The sequence below is a fragment of the Folsomia candida genome, unplaced genomic scaffold, assembly GCF_002217175.1.
Source record: "Folsomia candida strain VU population unplaced genomic scaffold, ASM221717v1 Fcan01_Sc001, whole genome shotgun sequence".
NCBI lineage: Eukaryota > Metazoa > Arthropoda > Collembola > Entomobryomorpha > Isotomidae > Folsomia > Folsomia candida.
In genome coordinates, this window is record NW_019091193.1 from 299,306 (window position 1) to 320,056 (window position 20,751).

Here is a 20,751-nt window from a genome sequence, read left to right on the forward strand (position 1 = left end):
GATGCAAAAAATTCTGCAATTCAAATGTATTTTTTAGCTGAAATTGCACCACCTCACTAAGATTTCCCACTTTTTGGGACCTTGTTTATTTAAAACTTGTAATTGGGTTGTCAATAACATTATTACGCTGCACCATCGTCATTAAATATTTGTAACCAGGATAATTTTACTAAATTTTTCGTTTTCAAAATTGAATAGCTTCTTGATTTCTTAACCGATTTCGATGAACTTGGTCTTAAAATGTTCATAAGGAATCGGTGTAACTTTTTCCAATAATTTAGGACTATGTGATGCTCCAAAATGGAACAACGGATGGAAAGATTACTCCGAATGCAAATTTTTGCTCTTTTTCGCCCATAACTCGGGTAAAAATCAAAAATTCGCTAAGTCGAATTGCAGATCGATTCTAAATTCCGTAACAATGATCTGTGCAAAATTTCATCAAAATCGGTTGAGAAATGGCCGAGAAATCGATTTATGTCAGTTTTTTTGGGTGGGGTAAATGCATACTTACAATGCGATGGTGTGAAGTGTAACCCTCCGATTTGGCTGAAATTTTAAAATTAGGTGGTCCAAGCCAATACAACTAACGTTTCTTCAGGCAGTTTGTGCGATGGTGAGAGTTACTCAAAATATTTGAGGTCAAAGTTCAAAAAACGGCCGACTTTTTTCAGGCGGAGTGAGAAAACTCCACTTCCATTCTCTTCCCCTCGCTTTGATTTTATTCAGGCGTCTCGCTCATGCATACGCCTTCATGCTCAAGCACAAGCTTTGATGCAAAATAATAAAAAATAAACATTATTAATTATAGCTTAAAGAGCAATTAATACGCATTATACATACTTAATTTAATTTATAATTAAATAAGTGAGATTTTTACTTATTTCTAGTACAAATTTACATAAAAGTTAATTTATAAATTCGCCAACGGCAAATAAACATGGAAAAACTTAACTTGCTTTCCATTTCGAAAGCGTTGGTTATTCTAATATCCAATTATATATTAATATTTTAAATGCTCCTGTGATTCGATATTGTTGGTACTCAAGCGGATCATGGGGTGATGACGAAAAGCCCGAGTTTAAAAATGTAAGCGAAGTTTGTTTTAGAGAAAAAAATATTAGTTGCGACCTGAATTGTGGCAATCCCACATTCATCAAATTCAGCTGGTGCAGTTTATCGTATTGTTTTGTGGACTTTTATGAAAATAATCATATAGTCACATGTGGAATGAATAATTAATATTTTTCTATAAAAAATTAAATTTAAAATTGTTGAAATGAATTATTTTTCGGAGTGAAAATCAAAGCGAGGGGAAGAGAATGGAAGTGGAGTTTTCTCACTCCGCCTGAAAAAAGTCGGCCGTTTTTTGAACTTTGACCTCAAATATTTTGAGTAACTCTCACCATCGCACAAACTGCCTGAAGAAACGTTAGTTGTATTGGCTTGGACCACCTAATTTTAAAATTTCAGCCAAATCGGAGGGTTACACTTCACACCATCGCATTGTTAGTAAATTTTTTTCGTTGTTAGGTATTTGCCTCACTAAGAATAAATACTTTTTTACGGGATGTGCATTATGTACAATTATGACTACGTGACGGTGAACATGGAGGTATGAATGTACGTAGGTGTGTGAATAAATGCATGAATAAAACATTTATTTATGCAATGGTTCGATTGGCGTCATTTAAATTTGACAAATTGTTTCATCCTAATTTAATGAATAATAGTGGATAACATTGCGTGCGGACAGACGGAAAACGTTTTCATTGTTGTTCGATGCCCCCATCCATGTTCCCATGTTACATATGTATGTATGTATGTACATGAGCATAAACCTCTCCCTTCCCTATCCCAAATGTCCCCGCACCTTTGACGGCCACGGATGTTAAACATATGTATGAATTCTTAATTACTATATGTTTAAAGCAAATATTAGAACCAATAAGTCCGAAAAATCTTAGATGTATTGGTATGTATGTATGTGTTTTGTAAAAATCACAAATTAAATTTTATATTATTCATACCCAAAATAGCGAACAGACTGGTGGAGTGGACATTTTGCATTTAGAACGATTGCTGCGAATTCACAGTAAAATGAGAAAGAATTAAATAAGGCGTGCATACAAAATCAAAGACTTTGTGTAATTTGCAGATTGTAGAGTTTTGTCAAAAATTCCAAAACCTTCAAACATGCTGAGTAAAATTATTGAAGTAATTTAAAAAACTAGTTATACGGACATCAATAAATCAGGAAATTGTTTATCTACACTCAGAGCAAAAAGTAAGCAAATTTGCTACCGGGCGGTGTCTATATATGACCTCACCGGTTTGGTAGCGATTTGCTACGAAATTGTAGTAAATTTGCTCCCACATTTTGTCTCACCGTAACAGCGCGGTAGGGAAATACTAGAACATAGTAACATATTTACTACAACTCTGTAGCAAATCGCTACCAAACCGGTGAGGTGATATATAGACAACGCGTTTAGCGATTTTGCTCTGAGTGTAGTAAAGAAAGGTGTAATAAATATGCATCTTTGTTAAAGTTTGATGCAGAAGCTTGATAAAACTAGAATTTTGTGATATTCTAGACCGTCTGGAATCTACATAGTGGAGCGATTTGTTAGAAATTTTTGTGGATGAATAAGGTATTAATGTTGTCTAGAAATCATAGTTTCATTTACAAGATTTCGTCCACGGGCTTGCACGCAAGACATAACTCGGCCACCGCTCGATCGCGGCACGCGCCGTTTTCATGGGAAAAGTGTTTCAAGATCGTTTCCCATTGAAGAAAAATTAAAAATTAAAAAATGGCAAGATATTTCGTCTACAGACGCCTGACATTCATTTAAGTATGCGGAAGTTAATAAGAACTCATCACCTTGGCGTGAATGTGAGTGAGTTTGCTGAAAAACGGAAATCTCAGTTTTTTACCGAAAAGAGTAAACGTTCTAGCCAAGAATTATTTTCAGAGTTTTCTAGAGCCAAAAGTTATGTAATAACCCGAACCCTGAACCCTCCGAAAATCACAATTTTACCTTACAACAAGACTCTGCTCCTGCGCAAGGTGCAAAATTGTCAAAAACTGGCTTCAGACGAATTTTCTTGACTTTTTTTCTTACCAAGAACTGTCCTCAGCATCTACAGACATTCATCCGCTAAATTATGACTGGTGGTCAAAATTATAGACATAGGTATGTCCTAAATCTCACACAAGTGTGTAACGCTTGTGTGACGGTGAAATATACAAATAATTATATTTCTAATTACTCGTTTGTACTTTTATTGACACGTAATTTCTTCAAATGGTGTTTCTACGTTAGTCATTTTCGTAATGCGTAAATAGTACACAAGTTGCCTAAATTTAGAATTGTTCAGCAAATAGATATTGGTGTAATTTCATCGTAAATTGAAAATACAGGTAGATTTACTGATTCGATGTAATTTATTGGATCCAGAATATATTTAAATGCATTTATATTAACCAAATTTATACAGGAAACAAATATGTATGTACATTTATGATACTTTCTACGTGCAACATACATTTACATACACGCGTCTATATTTTTTAACTCTTGACGTTATAAACTCTAAACAATGTTATTTCTACAATAGTGCATGCATTTATCATTTATGGCGCTGGTCGTTTAGCCTTTTTTAAAGTGTAAAATGTAAACTATATATGCTATGCGAATGCAATTTAAATTCCAATGAAAAGATTGCATATATTTATCATAGCAATTCCTCCATGTATACAAAAATACATATTAATGAATAGAAATTTACAATAACTGCACATATATCTTTTTAAGAAAATTTATACACAATGAATACAAGCAACGGTCCCAAAAAGATGGGAATCTTAGTGAGGCTTGGTACAACTACAGATATTAAATATATTTTCCGGAAGAGAATTTGCCTCACCAAGATTTCCATCTTTTTGGGACTTTGTTTATTTAATACTTGTAATTAATAGTTTTTTGGATGTTTTGTTGTCAATGGTGTTGCTATTTTATTCATCCAGTTTTTTGCACCTCTCATAGGAAAAACTTTGTCATTTATCAACCGATTTGGATCATTCTACCCTTAAAATTTGAACAAAAATTTGCTCTAAAATTTGTGCAATTGGATTCTCGCTGAGATATGTCAGTAATTAACTATAAATATAAATGTGTTTCTAAGGGTACATTTTTGATAATAAGTCGGCTGAAAATCAAAAATTCGCTAAGTCGAAACTAAACTTTTTTAAATTGTCTCAAAATGATCTGTGCAAAATTTCATTCAAATCGGTTGAGAAATGGCTGAAATATCGTAAAAATTGCCGTCACTTTTTTTAACGATATTAACTGCATACTTAGTAATTTTTTCGTTGTTAGGTATTTGCCTCACTAAGAAAAACCTGACGGGCTGATGAGTTTTTATTATACATGAGGGGAGTAGGTTACATTTATGTAAAATCGCAATTAAAATTTCTGACAGATACTTTTGCAAACTTTGAATATCGCGTTACTGTCTTCAATGTCGAATTTAATTTCTTGACGCCAAATAACGACATTATTATTACTAATCGTAGAACAGTCTCATTTTTACGCTCATGTGTGTATAACGTATTTACAAAATACAGTAAATAATCACTGATTTCAAAAATATTTATTGTGGTAATTAGTTTTTATTTTGTACATTCAAAAGCTGGAAAAAATTACCCATACATAATTTGGGCACCACTAAGATCTCACAATTTATAAGATAGGTGTCATAATAAAGGCGCACCTGACTAAAGAAAACCTAGCCCTAAATAAGAAGAAGATTCAATAGGATGGAATACATGTACCTACATACATTGCCTACATATATTTATAAGAAGTATGCACCTTCACAACCGGATATAAGCCCCACTTATTGTTTTCATCTCCATACTCTACCCTGCTCACCACTTTTGGACACGGTCATCCCCACCCCGCCTGGATTCTACCACAACAAAGGTTGCACAAGTTGACTCGATCAAACCCTAACGAACTTAACAAACTGAAACGACCCGGTCTGGAAGACAATTGATTACATGCATCATCATCCCGCCGCTACAAAAATTAATTAGCTAAATCTTCGACTCATTTGCGAGAATGTTGTGTCTCAAGGACTTCAGGGAGTTGGTGTGTAATAAGAATCGGTCGCGAACAGAATCGGGAAGAAATAAGAAACACTCTTATCCTGTATGCATAAATATAAATGTAGAGAGGTAATTTTTTGTGTTCTATTATAGCGGACCTGCCAAGTGAGATGATATCTGTGGAAAGCCTATCACCTACATAAGAGGTACATCCGCGAAGGTACAGTGGATTTGGCGAATAACTCTCCTTTTGCGTGGTGCCCATAATTTTGGGATCGAATCTCCGTTTTGGAAATCATTATTGAAGTCTACAATTTTGCAACATGCATAATCACTTCAAGATTGGAATGTGATGGTATACATATTTACGTACATAAACCTTGTAGGAATATATACTTCGTTAGTGTGGACATATACAGAGACTCACTACGTGTTTTTACAATTACGTTTTCCAAGATTAAATTAGATTTTTTTAAGGCTAGAAGACATATAAAAAGATGGTGGTATTTTCAGATCAGAAAAATTATAAAACTGTTTGTTCATTTTTGTATAAATATGTATAACCGAACAAGTTGAATACTTGTGTTATTGATTACTATGGAATTCATTGAGACGAAATAAACTTTGTGAAGGAGGAGAAAAGAATTTGTTTGGTACATACATATTGTATAGTGTATACAATAAATTAACGTAATAAGTGCTTATCTTACGACCTTATATCCGATATTTAATCATAGTTTCCTACAGTGTATGTGCATACTTCCTAGGACCCTGAAATGAATATTCCCTTGGGAAGTGGGAACGTTTAATGGAGGAAATATCGTGTTTTGTATATTTATATCTGTACTATATTAGAGGACACCAAATTTAGATAAGATAAATCCACCCTAGTTTGTGTAAATCAATAAAGGATTGGTCGGAATGTTTTTTGAACATGCAGACCCTAATCTTATCAGAAATTAAACCCGGACAAAGGAAGATAGCGGCCCCAGCCACGCCATGCGCATCTAATTTACATATAAATTTGTTACTTATAATGCAAGGAATGAAAGCAAACTTTCACTTCATTTATAAGCATATGTAAACCTGTCAAATTTACTAGGTAAACAAGGTGCAAAAGCCAAAACCTGTGTTTCCGTTGCTTGCAAATATTTTCTGACTCTCACAAATAAATACTCAATAAATTGCTTGAAATATAATTGAGCAAAGTTGAAAAATTCGTTCCCTCATTTCTACCGAAACGAAATTATACATATATGATGACCTAAAACTCTCAAATTTACATTGAAAATGGTCTCATTTGGACAAGTGTGAAAATAATGCTGATGTTTACCCATTAGAATGTGTGGAATCATATACATATTATATTGAATTAATTTAAAATAGGTCTTGCTCTGACAAAGTTTGAAATTAGCTTCCGGAAGGCTTCAATTAATCAATTATATGGGAAGACCATTCATGAACCTAGGAGAAAAATTTGATGTTAGACAAACAGTGTGCAATTCATATACCCCGTTCCACCCGTATTAGATTTTAGCAGTTATTAATTACTAGCGTATAAGCCCGTCTCCCGCCGGGCGAGAGCTTATTTGATTTTTATGAAAATTGAGTGGAATTTTGCAAAACACTAACCAATTAAATATTTTAATCTATATTATAAGCTGAAATTCTGTGTCGCCGACGTAAGTCAAAAGAATTTGTGATGAACGTGAAACGGGTGTAACATTTTTCGATCGACAAACCCCAGCTAATGTCAGGCACCCCTCTATTACTTCCAGCATAGCGCATAGCGGTAACTTTATTCCACACATGAAGGGAACGGAATCCATTCCCCTTCCCTTCCCTTGATGTGAAGATTTCACTACTTCATCTGAAGTATATCCAAAGGGAAGGGAAATCCATTCCCATTCTCTTCCCTTGATGTGAAGATTTCACTACTTCATCTGAAGTATTTCCATAGGGAATGGAAGAGGAAGGGAATCCCATTCCCTTATGTGTAAGCTAAGTAAACCTATCTTGTAATTTAAACAATCCAACGTAAATATGGGGTACCCATGAAGGGAACGGAATCCGTTCTCCCTCCCATCATACAGGCATATCACTGGTTTGGAAACGGGCCTGAATGAATGGACCTGAACGGAACTTCGGTAACCATATATAAGGGGGGCACGCCATCCTACTCCCCCAGCAGAGCGATAATCATATCCCAGAGGGGCACGCCCTCCCACTCGCCCCAGCAGAGCGGTAACCCTATCCCAGGGGGGCACACCCTCCCACTCCCCTCAGCAGAGCGATAACCACATCCCAGGGGGGCAAGCCCTCCCACTCCCCCCAGCAGAGCGGTAACCCTATCCCAGGGGGCACACCCATCCTCTTCCCCTAGCAGAGCGATAACCATAGCCAAAATGGATACAACCAATTATTTCCCCCCCAGCAGAACGACAACCGCACTTAATTATTTCCGTTAACTTCCCTTCCTGATGAGCTAACCAGCAAATCCTGGATAACTGACTTATCAACTTTCCAACAGAGTTGATATGCAAATCACTTTCTCCACTTTCACTTCCGTCACGGAAAATTCCTTTCACTTCCGTCCCCGACAAACATTTCCAGCTTATAATATAGATAAAGGACATCAAATTGCTACATAAAATTCACATGTCCACGAAAAGGAAAGGTTCAGAGGCTAGGTCCTACAAAGTTTTGAAAACTAATATGTAGTTTCCTTTAATTTTCAAGAGTTATTCACCACCAATGAATATTAACGAAAAATAACAGGTCAACAATAATGTTCATAACAATATCTAAAATACGTAGCATGTAATAAGTAATATACTTTAGTGTATTGCGGAGGTACACATCTGGCATGTATATTATCTTTGGTGCAGTATCTCGAAACTAGGGTTTCGGGCCTAACGGTAGATTTTGACATTAACATTCTTCCTTTAGAAAAGTTGTTTTACATAAATCAGTTTAAATTTTTTTGTTGAGTCCTTACATTTATTAGCAATTACATATCATCACCCATTTTCCTGTCATTACTCGCACAAATGCTTTCATGTGATTCATTCTATCCGACTAGCAAACTACTCTTAACAAACAAAAAAACATTTCATGCTACTATCGTTCATTTGGAAAAGGTAGAGCAAGGGAATTCTCGGGAGGCTAAATGGCCGACCTCTCCATAAGTTATAACATGTGAAGTTTCGAAATTAATTGCACGGTCAGTTCTTGATGGATTTTCATATGATGACCACACCCACTGGGGGTGTGGTTTAAAACTTTAAATTATGCGATTAGAATCCCCTCATCTTGCTGAGAAAAATGATATGTCACACGACATGGGTTGGTTCGAATCGAGAAGTCGCAGATAACCACACCCACAGGGGGTGTGGTTTCCAAATTTCAAATTTTAACTCGAGATCTCCTCATCGAGCTGAGAAGAATGATATGTCGCATGCCATATATGAATTGGGTGTTCGCAGAAGCGCCAATGGCCACACCCCTTCGTCGCCAAAGGGTCCACGACAACGTCATGTCGTTCGGATAGGGTACACCATCAATATTGTGTGTAGTGGAGATTTTGAATTTCAGAAATCACGGCGGTAAAAAACTTTTTTCTACATTAGTTGCTTGAACTTACCCTTTGACCACTCCCACTTTGACCCAAAATGAAGGGGTGCGTCCAGATAACCGCTACATACGATGACCTGACTATCCGTCAAGATTTGTACCCAGATCTTTCGAAACCCGACGTAGAATTTTGAAATTCGATGCAGAAGTGTGACTTGATTTTTTTACCTTGTGACCTTGATAACCGAGGGGTGGGGTCCAATTTCAAAAATTTGAAAATGAATATTTCGTGCAAGGGTCTAAGGTTTCCAAAACGGGCGGAATTTTGAAAATCCATCAAGAACTGACCGTGCAATTAATTTCGAAACTTCACATGTTATAATATTATATTATATTGGTCGGCCATTTAGCCTTTCATTTTTATTAACATTGGCCGATGTTCTACCTTTTCTAAATGGACCATAATACTTGCATTGAGTTTGTATACCTTGATTTTACATGCATGCATATAAATGCATGTATTACATATCTCATATACATAAACTCGAAGGTGACCAAGCCCTAAGACTCTAGAAATTTAAAATATACTGATCTAAATTTATTTGCCGAGTTTGATGAATTTTTCAAAATATCAAACATTTAGAAAAAACTAAATATAGAGTTTTTAGCCTTCTTACAAAAAATTTCTTACAAAAATACCAAACAGGAGCGGTATTATAACCTATATTATCACCTAACACAATGAAAATCCTTTCTTGGTCGTTTCAATGAGCATACATATGTCCAGGGAACAGTCTTTGAAATAATTGGATAAATGCGGAAAATTGGAGCTTCGCAAAATCCCATTAGAGAGCTCTTTAAAATAGTTTACTGTTCTTCCTTCTACCGTTAAAGAAATCGTGCTCATATACCTAGATTTGGTTGAGTTATTTGTATATAAATACATTAATGCAAATAATTGAGTTATGTATGAAATCCTAGAAATTTACGTTTAGGATGAAATGGGGTTAAAATTGTTTAATCTTCAACCGTTTAAGACATTACTTTTTGCTACCCAAAAAATTCTTAGAAAAACTACACTATATGGACAGGAAGGACACAATACACTAACCAAAAAGTTTACATTCGGCTCATGTGAAAATGTAGTTTTTACAATAAAATGTAACTGATAGGTATTTGAATCAATTCACAATTTGTCTATTCTAAAAATTAAAAAACTAAATTGCAACATGTAATCATGTGGAACAACATTTACGATAATACTTCGAAACTAATCGAATAAAATTTGTTCTGTCAATGTTCTCATACATTGTTCACCCAAATTTTCAGTGTATATTTATTATATTACTGTAGTAAGTCCTAAGGGTAGCAGTATTTTTCGGCAATTTACACATAAAAATAAAACTTCAATAGAGAACAGTATTTTGTACTTTAGCGAAATTGATTACGATATGTTTCTAGGGATTTAAAATTCCCGTATAAACATTTACATGTATATAAATGAAATTAATTTAATTTAATTTTAATTTAATTAAGTTAATTTCATGCATAGGTATGCACAAGTTATCAATGAGATTTAATAAAATTCAGGTTGTTTAATCTTAAGAAAAATTTGTTTCGTACCCTTTTTAAATACATTATAAAGAAGGATCTTCGTAAAATTGTTACTAAAATCGGCACTATGGATTTCGAGTTTTAAATATAAGTAGGAACTGGTAGTGTCAATTGAGTAATCCGTATTAATTTAGGTTGGTCACGTCGTGCGACATCAAGTGCCTCAAGAATACGTTACAAAAATGCAAAAGAAAAACAATAAGCTACATATTTTCAATCCCCAATCAACGCCGACATATATTTCTTCAGAATACACAGCGAATATATATATGACGCCTCAATTACGAACTTTGGAAAGGTCGCGATATTTCTGACGAAATTTTGTACAAAGGTCATTATTTCTAACGTATCTAAATTTTTAAATGAAAAACTAGCAAAATTCAAACCAATTGTATACAATATTTGCTATTTGAGAGCAATCCAATTGTACGTGTTACAATCACACACAAAATATGTAGGTTAAGTATGTGTACATATGTCTTCATAAATAAAATGTGCATGTATTTATGTATGTACATATATTCAACAAATTAAGGTTTCAAATCCTAATTATCTTTTTATAAAACTGAAAAATTACCGTACGCGAGGAAAGGAAAGCAAATTTGTTGAATATGTTAAAAAATGACCTTGCATATATGTATGGTCATATAATATACATACATACATATATAATATATGATATATTACGTATTATCTACTTACAATGCAAAGATGTGAGGTGGCTATCGCAGATTTAAATGAGACCACTTCAGTTTGCTAGTTCAGATCGATACTATGGAGGTCTGGTTTTTCAATTTTCTGAATGCTCAGATTTAGCAAAGTTATCAGAGTTGAAGTTGGCGAAAACGGTTAATTTTTGACTGCGAAAAGCTCCACTTTCGTTCCTCTCAAGCTCGCTTCCTCTCTCGCTGTCATAGATTTTCCTCACTGGTGGTCAATGGTCTTCATGCAACCTCATCATACTTTTCATAAATTTTTTGCCCTCAACAATAAGATATTATTTATCAGTTCAGCCGTATACCTAAAATATTTTTTTTTATTACATAAACTAGTCTAGCCAATGTAAATATTTAAAAAAAAGTTACATTCGACAAAATAGACGGGCAGCTTAATATTTAGGCAATGTATAATCTATTCTCAACCAAATTTAGAATAAATTGAACGAGTTTTTATGGTAAAAGTCGTCAAAACGCGACAAACATTAGTTTATCTATGTACAAGAAAACTGAAGAAAATATAAGAAAACAATGAAAAAACATTGAATAGAAAAAATTAAAGTGAATACCAATGACCTCCAAGGAGGAAATTTTATGCCCGCGTGAGAGGAACGAAAGTGAGCTTTTCGCCAGGGTTCGGAAAAACCCAGGGTTTTAATCAAAAATTATAAAACCCATGGGTTTTAATGGGTTTTACCATGTTAATTGGGTTTTCTTTGGGTTTAATGGGTTTTACCACGTTAATTGGGTTTTATTTGGGTTTTAATGGGTTTTATGGGGTTTATTAGTTTTAAGTAATAAAACTTAACAAAAATAATTCCGAATTTGTATCTATTTGGAAATTATTTTTGTTTTATAACACTTGAAATCTGTGATGCTAAAGGATGGAGTTAATTGTTGATTTGTTCCTAATTTTCATATACTAGAATAGTAATGAAATAAACTGCTTTAGAATGAATTGAGATAACGTCTTCTAACGTATAGGAGATGTATTTAACTTTTACAATGTAATTTTAAGGTAAAACGCAATTAAAACCCAATAAACCATATTAAAACCCAAATAAAACCCACTTAACATGGTAAAACCCAGTGGGTTTTATTCATTTACAACCCATTAAAACCCAAGTCGGAATACCCTGCTTTTCGCACAGTAAAAAATGAACCGATTTCGCCAACTTCAACTCCGGTAACTTTACTAAATTTGAGCACTCAGAAAATTGATAAACCAAACCTCAATAGTATTGAGCTGAACTATCAAATTAAAGTGGTCTCTGAATATATGGTTGATTTAAATCTGCGATAATCACCTCAGACCTCCTCATTGTTAGTTAATTATTATTCACATGAACGTACATTCTTACAAAATAAACCTTAATTATTTCTTGCTCACACTTGCAAAGAAAGTTTTTATACGGTAAAGGTTTTTGACTAAATTAAAATGAAGATTTGTGGCAGACTATCTTCGGGCATATATACATATATCTATTGCCCAAATATATTCTTATGATACCCGCCTGCCGACGTCAATAATAATTTAAAAATCTGCCGAGGCGAGTCAGTGGACAAAACTTATGACTCCTGAAGACTTCCGGGAGCTCACGTGTAACAAGAATCGATCGCGAACCGAACCTGGACTGGCTTCCAGCAGGCTTGTCATACCGGCTTAGTGATGAGGAACCAATCTAACCCCACCGCCTTTCAGGCAGAATTGTACCCGTCCTCCACGTCCCGTTTGGGGGATTTTCCCCAGACTTGCAGGGGAGAATATCTTACGGCACGAAATACCTCTGGTTTTCTTAGTTGTCTATTTCCCTTCATGCCCGCCAAATACCACCGGCAGGATGAATTAATAATTTAATCTATTCTTAGAATATATTTATATATGTAATTATATATTTAGAGCGTCCCATGGAGGTTTTTGTTTAGCTTTCATAGTATAGACAATTCGCTGTCATTTGTTATTTCAGCGGACTAGCCCATCGAAATCACAGCTATCCCGAAAATGCATTTATACATGTATGGGCACAGAATATAGATTCTACCAGAAGAATCGATCTTATGTATTCGAGTGAGGCTTATGGAAGAACGGGGAGAGCCAACCAAATAACTCGGTGTACATTTGGCCCACCTGGGGGATGGCACCTCCGCATCATCATCATCACCACACCTCCTGGCATCAAAAAATGATGATGAAAGCACATAGGTGGCGGTGGCACCCCCATTTGTGCACCAGAACACACCCTCGTAGAGCATCAAATTTGTGGAGACGCAGCTCAGAATGGTGTGTTCTGGTGCAGAAATGGGGGTGCCACCGCCACCTATGTGCTTTCATCATCATTTTTTGATGCCAGGAGGTGTGGTGATGATGATGATGCGGAGGTGCCATCCCCCAGGTGGGCCAAATGTACACCGAGTTATTTGGTTGGCTCTCCCCGTTCCTCTATAAGCGTCACTCGAATACATAAGATCGATTCTTCTGGTAGAATCTATATTCTGTGATGTATGGGTATCTACATAAACTCTCCCTAACCTATGAAACATACATATATCCTATATTACAATGACCATCTTATCTAATGTACCTATGTAGATCTTGCAAATGTATGGTTGAGATTTCCCTCCCATTGGGTTGTTTGTCCCACATGGTTCGTCCATATATATTTCAGGTCAATGCACATAACTAAAAATAAACGACCCTGTCTGGAGGATACCACCACCGTCCCTCCACCATAACAACAAATCCGGGAAAGTCCCTACTTCACAAACATTTACAAGGCGAAATCAAATTTCAATCAAAAATTTCAATCAAAAGGCGAAAACAAATTTTAGAAGGCCCATCCGCTCTGTATCCTTCACGCGATCCGTCATGTGCCACCCACCACCCGCTACCTTTTCAGCCACAAGCTAACAATGGCATGTCCTTTACGTTCATATTAATAAGATGGAAATTTCATGGAAATTTGCCGTCCTCTTTCTCCTTATTCCTCGTTAAATACATGCATGCATACTTTTCACTTGTAGTTAACAATATCGATAGCAATATTATCACTAACCTTAGTCGACATTCTAGTGTTACAAATTCGCCTCACCCAAACTTATTGTCAGACTTTCTTCTTCATGCTTAATTGTCAAATTGTGAAGCCTCTTCTTATATTCCTGAATATAAAAACGTATTTAAGCCGGTCTTTTTTGTCATTGCAGGTTCATGATTCTAGAAATGTTCCCATCCAAATATATACCACAAATTACTAGCTCTCCTTTACCCTGGTGTTCCGGTTTCTCAGTAAGAATTTCTGTGTTGGCGAAAATAATGATTATAAATAAGTTTCCCAGAACTTAATTACCTCAAAATAAGGACCGAATCATGGTTAGTTACAGAATTGAATTAATTACAATAAATTCAATACTACTATTGTTACACGCAAAACGTTTGTCCTGCCTGATGAAATTGTTTCCAGGGTTCGGGTGAATCACAAGAACACCCACGGAGTATCACTATCTACGAGTCTCCGACGGAAAATGTCGGTTTTCAGAATTTCGTGGAGGTGAAATTACAAACTTTCCTTAACAACTTTCGTCGAACCCGCACATGACAGACATTCAACAAATAGATACGTGTCGGGGATTCTTGTAAAAAAAGTGGGATAAAATTATGCACATCAATTTATATCGGTAGGAAGATGTGAGAAAATAGCAGTGTATGCATTTCTATACAACTACAAGGGGGTTAAGTAATCACGTCCATGCTCATGTCCAGTATCCATGTTATGCAGTTTGCTTAACATAGATACTGATGGTTTTATCTATGAAGTATTTACTGCTAACCTTTATGAGGACATGTTTGCTGACCTGAATACTTTTGACACAAGCAATTATCCAACAGATCATTTTATACTTACAAATAATAATAATAAAGTGCCTGGAAAATTCAAAGCTGAAAAAGCAGAAATGCTGCCTAAATCTTATGCATGTCCAAAGCCTAAAATGATTTCACTTGAAGTTGTTTCCCAATGTGGGAGTCGAATACCATACTGATCCTACTGTTATAGAAAGCGTGCTTACATAGATGGTTGAGTTATTTGTATACACAGTCCAACCATAAGTTCTCGTGAATGCATTTCCGGTGATAGATTGCAAAGTATTAAAGCTATCTGATAGAAATTTTTGTGGATGAACAAGGTATTAATATTGTTTATAAATCATAACTTCTTTTTCACAATTTCCTCCTCGGGCTTGTACACAACGCATAAGTCGTGGCGGAAACTGCTCGATCGCGGCACGCGCGGATTTCGTGGGAAAAGCGCCCAGATCTTAAGTAAGTGTGACCTCAGGCCTTGCACACTTGGGTGAGATTTAGAGCATATCTATATCTATTATTTTGATCACCAGTCATAATTTAGCGCATGAAGATCTGCAGATGCTGAGCACCGTTCTACGGATAAAAAAAGTCATGAAAATTCGTCTGAAGCAAGTTTTGGACAATTTTGGACCTTGCGCAGGAACTTAGTCTTATTGAAAGGTCCAATGTTGATTTTCGGAGGGTCCAGGGTACAGATTATTAACGTTTGGCTCTAGGACACTCTGAAAATAATTCTTGGCTCCAACTTTTACACTTTGCGGTAAAAAACAGAGATTTCCTTTCTCCAGGCAACTTGCTCCCATTCACACCATGGTGATGACTTCGTATTGACTTCCGCATACTTAAACGGATGTCAGACTTCCGTAGAACAAATATCTGGCCATTTCTTCTATTAAATTTTTCGCCAACGCTGAAAAGTCTGAAATACTTTTGGCACGAAAATTGGCGCGTACCACGATCGAGCAGTGGCCGTCACGAGTTATGTCTTATCTAAAAGCCCTTGGACGAAACCTTGAAAAAGAAGTTATGATTTCTAAACAATATTAATACCTTGTTAATCCATAAAAATTTCGAACCGATAGCTTTAATACTTTGATATTTATCACCGGAAATGCATTCACGGGAACTTATGACCCCACTATGTATACATTAATGCAAATAATTGTGGCATGGAATGTTTTAAACTTACAGGACGAGATGGGTATAAAAGTTTGCAATTTTAAGCCGATCGAAATATTACATACTTAGAATGCAAAGGATGCAACATACGGTAATACTAGTCAAAAGTTTTGCATCTGGCTTCTCCCACCCCAGGGGGTCCATCATGGTTCATACCAGGGTCAAAGTACGAATTCCCGACGGGAATTTTGCCCGTTTGATGGATGCTATCCAATTTATTGAAAATGGATTCATTGCGAGTGGAAGACTCGTGGACTGGGATTTCCGAAGAGAAATTATTGTTTTTCCACATAACTTAACATCAAAACCCAAAGTTTATAAAACGAATAGCACGTCTCATTCAAAAATGGTACGTTTTACGATCACATACAAAACATGTAGGTTAAGTATGTATCTTCATAAATCAAATATGCATACCTAATTATAAATTTTTTTGTTCAACCCCGAATGGGATACAAAACTGTAGGATTTTGAATTTGATTTTTTGACTATATAATTTATGTATGTATGTACATGAAATCTGCACATTTTCTAAAAATGGCATTTTTGCAAAAGTATCTGTCACGTAGTGTTGTTACATACTGAATTACATTTATAAAGTCAAGATGCATATTAATGTTTCATAAATGCCATAGTGGTTAAATTAACTGTCCAAACATTTTTTGTTACACAACCAATTGACATATTGCCGTTGGTTCTACATATGTATGTACGTAAGAAATTAAAATATGCTTGGAACAAAACAATAGTTTTTCTCACAAACGGTGAGGCAACCCTGGAAAGGTCCGACTTAGTTTGACGTTATTGTCCATCGAATAGTGAAGAAATGTGACAAGGGAGTGGACCATCATTTCGCCTCGGTCAAATTGGATTTCCTGAAATGAGAACAATGCATTTTGTAGATTATGCTAAACATTTAAAAACAAAAATGTAATTAATGTCTCATCAGTGGATCTCTCATGCTAATTGTTTCAGAAATAAGTATATTCGTAGATGATTCTATGAATTACGATATTTTATAATTGATGATGTACTTGCATCAAAATTTGACAAAATTAAATTAAAATTAAATAGTTTAAAAGTTAATAAACTAACAAATTCATTTTGGACAAATTCATGCAAATCGTAATTGCATGCATATTACCACTAGTGACATATAATGTTGCTTCCCAATTTTGACATCATCATTGTTACGTGACATTAAAAGTCCTGCTAATAAAGTTGCATAAAGCTACATACGAAAGATAAAGTAGGTTGAAAAACAGGTACTTACCTGGGTCAAAATTATTTATTCACTAACTGGTGCAGCGTTAAAAAACTTGTATGCACATTCAAACAAACACACAATTGCGTTCAAGGTATGATCGCACGCAACGGTTACGATTTCCTAGAAAAATCATGAAAATATTTGACGAGTTATTAACAAATTAAATAGTATTAAAAATGTGACGCAATAATTATGGGAAGATAGATACCATTTCTAAACTCTCAGAAAACTGGTATTAAGTCATTACTGACCGGAGTACAGATCTGTATATGCCGGTACTGATAATAACTGGTATTACCATTTAGTAATGTTTTGGTAATGACAAATTTGTCACTCGGAAACAAATTATTGCAAATCCGGTAAGAAGTTTTAAAAAATCAATACCAATACGAAGTGCATATGCAACTCTACCAGATTTTTAGTGTAAAAAGTACTTCTACATACAAATAACGAACTTATAAAGTTATAATTTTATTTTTTTAGGATTATAACTTACCAATTATTAATAAATTGTGTTCACTAAATTATCACAATTTGCCATATGTATTGAATTCTTCTGCTGTCGACGTGGCAACTTGACAGCAGCCACATCTCGAACAAAGTGTCGTCGGTATGTGTGTGCAAAATTGTGACTTTGTCATGTTCATAACGAATCTTAAACATATACACATAATCTGTCGTACATGCTAATTCGTGCATATGTACATATACCACAAAATTACTGGAGATATGTTGGCTGCTTTATCGTCACTCATACATACATTACATTAAAACGAAATAAAGAATTTTAGTATTGGGAGACAGGTCATATACATGTCTAAATTATGACAGAAGGGAAAAGTATGTAATTTAGATATTTAATGAAAACGTGTAAAAGAAGGGTGGAGGCTACCCCATCAAGTCAGCTACATGCATATGTAAATATGTCTATAAATATGTGTGTATGTACATATGCACACACATTGTATTTGTATCCATGAATGGTTCTGTAATTTAAAACATGTGCATATGTACACACAATTTGCAACGATATCTCAATCAAATTTATTTGAGAGGGAGAGGTTGCAATCTGAGTCTGCCCTTTTGTTTATGGTGCGACAAGAAATATCATACAGTTTCATCAATCACAATGAGGCAAATGAAGTATCGATTTTTATTATCAATAATTAATCAGTTAATAAACTAAATTTTACCGCAGTTTTTGAAGTATGAATGACATATAATTGAATGAAACATGAATCGGATGAGATATAATCAACTTTTATTTCTCTTCGTGCCAGGTCCGATGAAATATATATATCTGTAACACACCATTGTACCGTAAAATATCTGCCAAGCATAGTCAGTCTCTCGGACTGGCATAGATTTCGCACAATCTGGGTAGAATCCACACTTTGCTTCGATGGAGAGTAGGACCTGAGTTTGCGTCTTCCAGTCGGTAATATTCGGAATCAAATCGTGTGTACTTTTCATGAACAACTCGTTTCCACGATGAAGCGAAAAACAGTACTTCAAACTTTGGTCATTCGCATCTTTTGAAATAGCGCAACCGGCCGGCATACTTAACTCCTCCATACCGTTAAAGTCGTAATGGACCCTAGAAATTAGATGGGTAATGTACGAGATATACATATGTATATGCATGTATAAAGGCCAAAAAACACTAATTACTTCCCCATACAGTTTCTGCTCTGACATATTACGTTGTGTTATGTCGAGCGATTTCTACTCGAAAAAAGATATTATTGACAGTTGCCTTCTTGTTTTAGAACGTTGTACTATTTTTAATTGAAGTCCCCATGCAATTGCCTATCAGAAATCGTGTTTCGAAATATTTGGACGGATCGGTGTTGCAATCTTTTAGCTACATTTGACCGAAACGTAAGATCCGAAAGTTTACAGTTGCTCAATAAAAATCGAAATTGATCGCAAGGTGTCTACCTTACCATAAAATGACACATTGACAGTGATGAGCGAAAACGTATGTAGTGCAAGGGGACGGTCAACCAGGTCACAAAAATTCTTGAAGGCACAGAAAAATTGAATTCGTATTAATCCATGGCCTTGAACTGGACCTTGAACTTCCTGAGGCAAATCGCTTGCTATGGTGACGTCGATATATTACGTCATCAAAAACTATCAATTTTTAAACCACCCCTATACCCCTTCCTTATCCTACATATGCTAAGCTTAAGTAACATAGAAGACTCAAAATCACCCATCCACGTTTTTGATGACGTAATATATGCATGTTCCCTAGCTGCCAGCCAGGTACATAAAAGTAGACCCAAAACAAGCCTATGAGTCAAAGATTGTCATGTCTCGATCTTATACAGCTCTAACTACGTTTTGCATGAGATAAGATACGAATTAAAAATTGGATAAAAATAATTAATTAAAGCATTTAAAAGTTTAAACTACCTTGGCCCTACATCGGGAATCTTATGCCTCTGCGAGGCCGGCCTCGGTCTCTCTAGTTTTCAAATTATAGGCCTCAGACCTGATTGGCCTCGACCTCAAAATCTTTAGAGAGACCGAGGCAAAAGGCCACGAGCCCTAGGCTTCCCATCGCTGAATAAGCTCATGTACTTAGTCCTTGCGGAATCCATACATTTTCACGTTGCATGTATGCTTTGTAACCGCAAGTAAACACCATATAATTCGATTTCGTGGCATTTATCTAGCGAGTTTGATGAAGTTTTAAACAAGGACAATCGGAGAAATGTACTTCCACCCATTTTCCTGGTAAAGTTAGGTTCGACCAGTTAAAACCCTGATTTTAGCCTGACTGGTAATAAATTTTAATGGTTATAAAATAGGCCGTACAATTCGTAAAAAAATCCAGGCTCCTCATTGGCTTGTCGCGCCACTGAAAAATACTGAAGTATGTATGTACTATGTGGGGTGACGAAGACTACTCATTAATAGACACAGCCAGGCCAGCGGCGGTAGCGCATTTAAGGCTAATTGCCGACATACTGAAGTATATAAATATGTACATGAACTGCTACCCGGAACGCTTATTCATAGAGAATTTTGTGAGGCTATTGGTTACAAAATATACACATACATATGTACATGTATGTATATGTATTTAATGTATTTTACTGTAAAATTTCTATTTTTCTGTATTGATGTGTAAAATGAATGATTTTTTATATTGTTATTTAACAAAATATTTATATTTAACCCTTTAAACCGTAACAAAGACAATAGTCGTTTTATAAGAAATGGTTTAATTCGGGAGGAAGACAATAGTCGTCCTAAAAAATTTTGGTCATGGCGCGGAAGGAAGACAATTGTCGTTTCTAGGAGGTCATTGATTTTCACCATTTTCTCTCCGGGACCTAAAATTTGTTGCAATTTTGAGGGATTTCTCCTATGCCAACACAATGCTAAATTAGAATATTTTCTTCCCGAAAACTTG

General features: G+C 35.4%; 1 long non-coding RNA gene across 1 annotated transcript; it reads right to left on the bottom strand.

Moving 5' to 3' along the window:
- Positions 1 to 16,631: 16,631 nt before the first annotated feature.
- On the bottom strand, positions 16,632 to 17,931 carry LOC110842275. Its single transcript, XR_002547330.2, has 3 exons — positions 17,821 to 17,931; positions 17,331 to 17,444; positions 16,632 to 16,932 (listed from the first exon to the last, which is right to left on the bottom strand). It is a non-coding gene; the product is annotated as an uncharacterized LOC110842275 (long non-coding RNA).
- Between the last annotated feature and the right edge of the window lie 2,820 nt (positions 17,932 to 20,751).